Source organism: Podarcis cretensis (genome assembly GCF_951804945.1).
Source record: "Podarcis cretensis genome assembly, chromosome: 12".
In the NCBI taxonomy this organism is placed as follows: domain Eukaryota; kingdom Metazoa; phylum Chordata; class Lepidosauria; order Squamata; family Lacertidae; genus Podarcis; species Podarcis cretensis.
This window is the reverse complement of record NC_137181.1, coordinates 41,519,962-41,527,740: the sequence shown is the minus strand read 5'-3', so window position 1 is coordinate 41,527,740 and position 7,779 is coordinate 41,519,962. Positions and strand designations below refer to the sequence as shown.

At 44.0% G+C, this 7,779-nt stretch overlaps 1 long non-coding RNA gene across 1 annotated transcript; it reads left to right on the top strand.

Moving 5' to 3' along the window:
• Positions 1–992: 992 nt before the first annotated feature.
• Positions 993–6,322, top strand: LOC307199589. The gene is made up of 3 exons (XR_013832088.1): positions 993–1,094; positions 5,585–5,646; positions 6,246–6,322. It is a non-coding gene; the product is annotated as an uncharacterized lncRNA (long non-coding RNA).
• The last annotated feature ends 1,457 nt before the right edge of the window (positions 6,323–7,779 follow it).

The window sequence follows — 7,779 nt, the reverse complement described above, 5'->3', positions numbered from 1 at the left end:
CAAAAAAAACACATTTAAAAGACCTATAGATCATTTAATCAGCCAAAGGACTGTCTCTCCTGATGACCTCTCTTGATGTCACCATCATACAATGAAAGCAGTTTCTGTGCCAAAACTGGGCGTAAACCCTGATTGAAATGGATCTAAAAAACCCCAGTTTCCTCTGAATGCATTATGCCACTGAATAGATACAAATTGTCTGTTGGCAAACAGCAGGGCATTACTCCTGCATTCATGCCCTGAAGTTGCACTTCTTAGAGAAGACTGACTGGTCCACTGTAGGAAACCTGATGATGCCTTGGATGGACCTTTGGTCTGATTCAGCAGGGAGCTTCTTATAATTGCTGGATTGATTAGGAAGCCTTCTCTCAAAGTGCTTTGCAAGCCTTCTTCTATCTTTACTTGAAGTAAAGTTTTTATCAGTCGACAGCCTCCGCAAGAAGGTGAGTGTTGCTCTCAAATCATTCTTCCCAGAAGACAGAATGATACTGGTCTATATCTAGCAGTACTTTTCATATCGTTTCAAATTAAACAGTAAATCCGCTAATTGTAGGGTGGCCTACTTTACAGAGCACACAGCCCTCTGTTTAAACGGCTATCTGAGGCTTTTTGTTATTACTGAAGATGGCTCTCAATTTAAGCTAGGGCACAGATTTTGATACCGCTAGGGAATTGTTAAAGTACGTATTTTTATTTTGCTGAGGTAAACATTCCTACCTGCATCCAATTCTGCGATGGTATGTTTGATGTGGCTCAGCATTCGCCATAGTTTGTTTTCTCATTCTTTGGATTGCTCTCTTAAGAGCTTGAGCTGGTTTGGTGTTCTCTGTCTATTTCTTTTCTGGCTTCCTTCCACCTAGCCTTGCATTGACATTTTTAGCTTCCAAGCAGACTGGTGTCTGAGATCCTTCCAGCGGGACAAGGAAAAGGTGGACATTAGTGTTGAGACTGAGGGTGTTCCATCATAAGAATTTTGTGGCATTTCACCAGGACAAGAATGTCACTCCTGGCTATTAACCATGCTGGTTGGCTGAGGCTGGTGGGAGCTGGAGAACAACATTTGAAGGCCCACAGGTTTTCCATCCCTGCTCTAGGTATGTGTGTGTGATGGTGGTTGTCACAAGGCTTGCAACTGTAACTGGTAACAAGGTAGAGAGGCAGTAGCTTTGTGGCAGGGCACATACTTTTCATGCAGAAACTTTTAGGGACAATCATGGGCATCTCCAGTTGGGCTGGGAAAGAACTCTTTTAAACTCTGGAGCATAATGTTATAGGTTTGGGAGGTCGGTCTGGGTGATATCCGTGGATATCTTCCAAACTTGCGAACCTGTATCTGTGAGGTTAGAATCTATAAGAGTGTACCCGCCGACCTAGCCAAACAAGTTCCTTTGTTAAAGTAATGGCCTTAGCTGGTCAGATGCTGCCATTTACATGTTGCCATAGAGACAAATGGGCAGGGCTTTTCCAACCGCACCTTTCTGGATGTCATGTCATCCTAGGGTGGAGAACACTAGTCCAAGTCAGGGCTTTGTGTGTTTGCATGAGTTTTGGCTGATGCAGGAAGCTGGGGACACAGAGGCTCTCTGCTGGACCCAAGTTATGGTTTGGGGATCTCCCGGGAAGTTTGGTTGGAATGTTAATGCTGTGAGACCTCTAACCCAAGCTCAGTTTGTATATATGTATAAATGAAACCATATATCACAAAGACACCACAGTCTCCATTGACTTTCTTACCAAGGAAAACAAACCCTGGGTAAGCTGTGGAACTCACCACAGTCTCTCACCAGAGTTTCTTCCCAGTTGGAGATTGGGGTGCGTGCAACAACACTATAGGCAATTCTGAGGTAGATGGCACAGTTGTCTAACTTGGTATCAGGGTTGCATCCTGACTAGGAACATAGTTTAATTGGTACCTTTCACTGTGAGCTGCGCAGGTTAGTGATGCATAGCTGCAAATGCTTGTGTTTATATTAATATCTGCCCATATTTGCATTTGCATTTATATTAACATTTAGATATTTGTAATTCCATATCTCTCTCCTATACCCCAAGCTCCCAGCAATGCTTGTGTACCTGCTATCTGAACATTGTTTTTTTAAAAGCGGGAATCCAAGAAATCGTGGAATGAAATTCCCAAAGACCTGAAGCTGCATGCATAGATGTAGTATTGAGTGGTGTGCACAGTGGAAAAATAAATAAAGGAATGTTGGATTTGGAGGAATAAAGTGACCAGGCTGCAAATGATTACCTACCCAAGGGTAATGTGTGTATAGTCTCTCAGTTTTGCTGCTGCCTCCTGGACGCAGCCCGGGTGATGTTTTTGCAGTAGCAAATACTTTGTGGTAATACGTCTGCCACACCCAAACACCAAGTAAACAAGACAATGGAAGGAGAAGCCTTGTGCTTCAGGGCCATTCTCCTGGAATTAGAAGAAGTACAGGATAGACAATAGTAAATATGAAATTAAGAATCCTAAACTGTTTAAGAGGAGCCCTCCTGGATCAGGGCAAAGGCCCACCTGCTCCAACATCCTGTTCTCATAGTCACCAACCAACAGTTTATTGAGAGCCTGCAAGCTTATGGGGAGCCTGGTGTAGTGGTTAAGAGCGGTAGACTCGTAATCTGGTGAACCAGATTTGATTCCCTGCTCCTCCACATGCAGCTGCTGTGTGACCTTGGGCCAGTCACACTTCTTTGAAGTCTCTCAGCCCCACTCACCTCACAGAGTGTTTGTTGTGGGGGAGGAAGGGAAAGGAGAATGTTAGCTGCTTTGAGACTCCTTCAGGTAGTGATAAAGCGGGATATCAAATCCAAACTCTTCTCTTCTTCTTCTTCAAGCAGGACATGAGCACAACAGCATCTACTTCACTCATGGTTCCCAACAACTGGGGAACACTGGCTTGCCTCTCTGTGTTGCACTTTCTTAGGACCAAAGAGCCATAAAATCTCCCACCTCATACCATGCACACGATATACTAGCATTTGGGGGCCTTACAACTCACTGCTCTGCAGCCTGGTGACTTACTCCCAGGTATGTTTGCATTGGATTATAGCAGCTGTTTGTCAAAAACTGCTTTTAAGAAGTATTAAGAGGATGTGGGAGTCAAGAGAGTAGTTGACGGAGCTGCTAAGTGTCTTCCACATTAAATAATTAGTGAAGGATGAAAGGGTGCTTATGCAGCTATTGAGTTTTCAGAGAGTCATCAAGTAGCAGGGACTAACAGTGACAGAATATCGCAGTTTGTACTTGCAACTGTCACTTTAACATGCTTGCTTGTTTTTCCATCTGAGGGGATTTGGGGTTTGTGACAATGCCTCCTCCTCCAGACCTTTCCTTCCTTAAAAATCACATACTTTTGTAAACTAAGAAAATCTTTATTAAAATATATTTTTGAAAAAGTCCTCCCATGGAAAGTTTGGTGAATTGCTATCCTGTTTAGTGAATTCTGGCAAGTCTTTGAAGCATCAGTTTTATTTCTGTATCCTATGTAGGATGGGGAACTAGTGTATTACATTCATCTATCTGAAGAATTAATAATGCTGTAAGATTTATTCAAGTTTATTTACTTAATCCTTTCCCTCTCCTTTATTTTTTCTCTCTTGGGATTTCATTTAAGAACATAAAAAAGCCTGCTGGATGAGGCCAACGGCCCATCTGGACCAGGATCATGTTCTCACAGTGGCTAACCAGATGCCTGTGGGAAAACTGAAGTCAGGATTTGAGCACAAGAGCATTCTCCCTTTGGTGGTTTCCAGAATTACTGCCCGCAACTTTGAAGGCAGAGAATAGCCATTGCAGCTGGTAGTTTTTGATAGTCCTTCCTTCCACAAATTTGTCTAATCCTCTTTTAAAGGCATGTAGGATGGTAGTCATCACTGCCTCCTGTGAGGGTGAGTGTCATGGGCCAAGAGTCCGCTTCGCTTGCTGAAAATAATAATAATAATAATAATAATAATAATAATAATAATAATAATTTATTATTTATACCCTGCCCATCTGGCTGGGTTTCCCCAGCCACTCTGGGCGGCTTCCAACAAAACACTAAAATACAGTAATCTATTAAACATTATAAGCTTCCCTAAACAGGGCTGCCTTTAGATGTCTTCTAAAAGTTTGGTAGTTATTTTTCTCTTTGACATCTGGTGGGAGGGCGTTCCACAGGGCGGGTGCCACTACCGAGAAGGCCCTCGGAGCTGGACCTCATCAGCCTAAAGGGGGACAATGTGGTGTAACTCCACCTGCAGCCACTGGTGGAGGAAGAGGGGTGCAGGGGGAGCGTACCACCCCCGGCAGTGTGATCCTGGTGGGGTGCCATCGCGCACATCCCCAGGACGCATGTCACGCCCCTGCAGGCAGTGTGCCACGCCCCTGCGGGTGACATGCCATGCCCCCGGGATGTGCACCAGCCACGCCCCCGCCTGCTCTCCGCCCCCCCCCCCCCCGGTGCTGGAGCATGAAGCTCCGCCACTGCCTGCAGCTAATCAGCGGAGAAGGCACTGATGAGAGCTGAATAGCACTGGTGAGAACGAGCTGGCTCTGGTCTTCTTAAACAGAGCTCTCAGCAGCAGTCAGATACTGGAAACAACGTCTGTTGTTCCCGGCCCTACCTTGTTGCTTCCTGCTTTCCATCTGCACCCTTGGGTCCCATCTGGACTCTTGGATCTGTGACCATCTGGACTGTCTGACCTCTGGGCTGTCTGACTTTGTGGATTCTGTTCTCAGGCAAGAGTTCCTCAGAGACCCCTATCCCTGCTTGCTCAGCAATGGCAGTGAGTTCCATAGTTTAACTCTGTAGTGCTTATATCGGTCCTGAATTTTCCAACATTCAGCTTCATTAGATTTCCACAAGTTATATTGTTATGAGAGTGCTTGCAGAGTGAGAGAAGTGACTGCTGGCAAGGTCAGCATCACCTTGGGAAAGGTAACTTTCTGACATGATTTTTTAAGGGCTATTTTTGTTTAACCTGACGCAGCCTTAAATTTCTGTAATCTCAAAACAACCACCACTCCCACAGATCTTGTTACCAAATGCTGTTGTTGACCCTGCCAGTTTCTATCTGGCTATCTTTTCAACGCATGCTGTTATCCTTGCTTCCACCAGCAAAGTCTCAGTTATCTCTTATTCAGCAGGAATGACTAAATTTCAGCAGGGCTCTAATTCCTGGACGCTTGCAAAATATAAAATCGCAGGTCAGGGATGCAATCACTATGAAGCAAACAATAAAATGAAATAAAAATTGGATTGTTCAGCACAGCTTCTTTAGCTTTCCTTCTCCAATTCTCTCCACCCTCTCACTTCAGCTGATTGGTATTTTTGCTGAAGGCCTACTTTAAAAATGCCAGCTCAGCAGGAATGTGAAAGTATCCCAGTAACTAGGAAAGGATTAAAAATAAAGAGCCATTAGGAAAGATATGGAAAATTAATTGGAAACCAGCAGCCAAGGCTAGAATTAAACATATGCAAGGGGCCATCTTTCATTCTATACCATTTTCAGTACAGAAAATGTTTTATAAATCTTAAACCACTCATTTTTATGATAATCCTGTGAGGAAAATGATTACTGTTTCCATTTTTTACAGCAGATTCCTTAAGGCCATTTATGAGAGTTCAAAATTGAAGGTACATCCATGGAGAAAGAACAAGGGTTGTTGACTCTTTTGCTCTCTATTCTCTTCTATCTTAGCATCATATTTTGAGTGAGGAAGTGATCTCATTCCCAACCTGAATCTTTGCATCCCTGAGGATGTAACTTTGGGCTGAGCTGAGCATGTTTAAATTCCACTGATTTCAAAAGGACCACGCTTTGGACACATTCATCCAGAAGACTGTAATGAGTGAATAAATCTTCCACAGATAACAGCCACAGTTTCCTGGGTGTGAGCCTCACCATTGCACACAAACCCCCAGAATCAAGCTATGCTTTCGGGTTTCAATGAGCAAGAACTTTGTGAAACACACTGCTTGCACAAAACCATGTGCAATGTTATATTCTGCTATGTGGATTCTTGCTAGATTCTCTGGAATCCCAGTTCAGATTAAATTGGGAGTCAGGTGGTTCTTTCTGATTTTCTATGTGCCCTGCTTCCACCTAAAGCTGTATCTCAAGTAGGGGCACATGGCGCTACATGTCAGCTTTCTCCAGAGGAGACTTGCTTGGATTGTAAATGAAGATGAGCTCCGTAGTTTGGGCTTTTTATTAAATGTTACTCCGTACCTCACAAGTGCCTACCTAACATATTTCAGTGGGTTATTTCTCTGTGGAAGCAAGGAGCAGAAGAATGGAACGATACAGACACGAGAGAAGAAGTAGAGTAAACGTGAAAGTTTACACAGCTCATGGGTGAGCTCTTTTCTTTTCTTTTCTTTTCTTTTCTTTTCTTTTCTTTTCTTTTCTTTTCTTTTCTTTTCACACAAGGATTTGCTCCTGAATTTCACTAAATGCCAGCTCCAGAACTATAATCTGTGACTGGGAAATACATATCTGAACATAAACTAAAAATGACTATTAGGAACCACACGTTTTCCTAAGAAGCTCTTCCCTTTGAGTCCCACTCCCAAAATAATAATAATAATTCTACAACAAATCCTCTGGTTTTCTTGCAGTGGCTTACTCTAAGCTGTTTCATTGAATGCTGTATGACTTTCCCCCTGTAAACTTGTTGGCTTTTGTTTTGTTTTGTTTTGTTCTTCAGGCTCAACATTTCAAAGCCCGTTTAGACTTCTCTGGAGTTTCATGCCCTATTATTATTGTCTTTTAAGAGTTCCATCTTGGTTGTAAATTGCATTTTATATCTTTCTCTAACAGTGTGCAGAACTATTTCCCTCTCACCTCCCCAACCACAGGCCTGATTTTCTTCTGGTTAATTTAATACCTTGGCAACTAGAAATAGCCTTATCAATTTCCTACACATTTTGCTTTGTTTTATTGTGGCTCATTATCTGTCTTATTGTTTTACCTAAGATTAGTACAGCACATTCTCAGTGTATTTCCACAGCATGACTTGTTTCTGTCAGTGTTCTGAGATAACTCTCTACCCCACTCCTCTGATTTCCACATGTTTAGCTGGCGGTTGTTTCCCTGCTGCTTTTAGTAGCATCCTGTAGTATTGTGTTGGCCACTTTTTCATAGCAGATTGTCTGTTTAATTGCCATTTCCTCCAGAATTGTATTTCCTCTTCAAGCATCAGCATGCTGTACACACATGTTGCAGGGCACGCTGGCATCAGTCATGCATGCTGTGGGGCATGCAAACTTGTTGTCAATATGCCCCATGGCTTGTGTGCATCACTGGCGTAGCGTGGGGGGTGCAGGGGGGGCCGGCCGCACCGGACGCAACATCTGGGGGTTAGGGTTAGGGTTAGGGGGCGCAAATCCACGGGTTAGGGGGTGCAAATTACTTGCCTTGCCCCGGGTGCTGACAACCCACGCTACGCCACTGGTGTGCATGACACGAGCATGCCCTGCAGTGTGTGTGCATGGCTGCCACAGAATTTTGTGGGCTCCCATGCCCCTTTTTGAAAATTTGAGGGCCCTTGCCCCCGAGATTGCACACCTGGACAGTGCTCTGTGGCACCCCATAGCATAGCCACCAGGGGGACAAAAGGCACTCTACCAATGCTACCCTTTGGACCCAGTACTGACGGTAGGATTGGTAACACTGTCTGCCCAATTCCCGTTCCCCAGAGCTGGTCCAGGAGAATACCATGGTTGATGGTATCAAAAGCCACTGAGAGATCAAGAAGCAGGAGGAAGCTTGCATTTCCCCTCTGCTACTCTC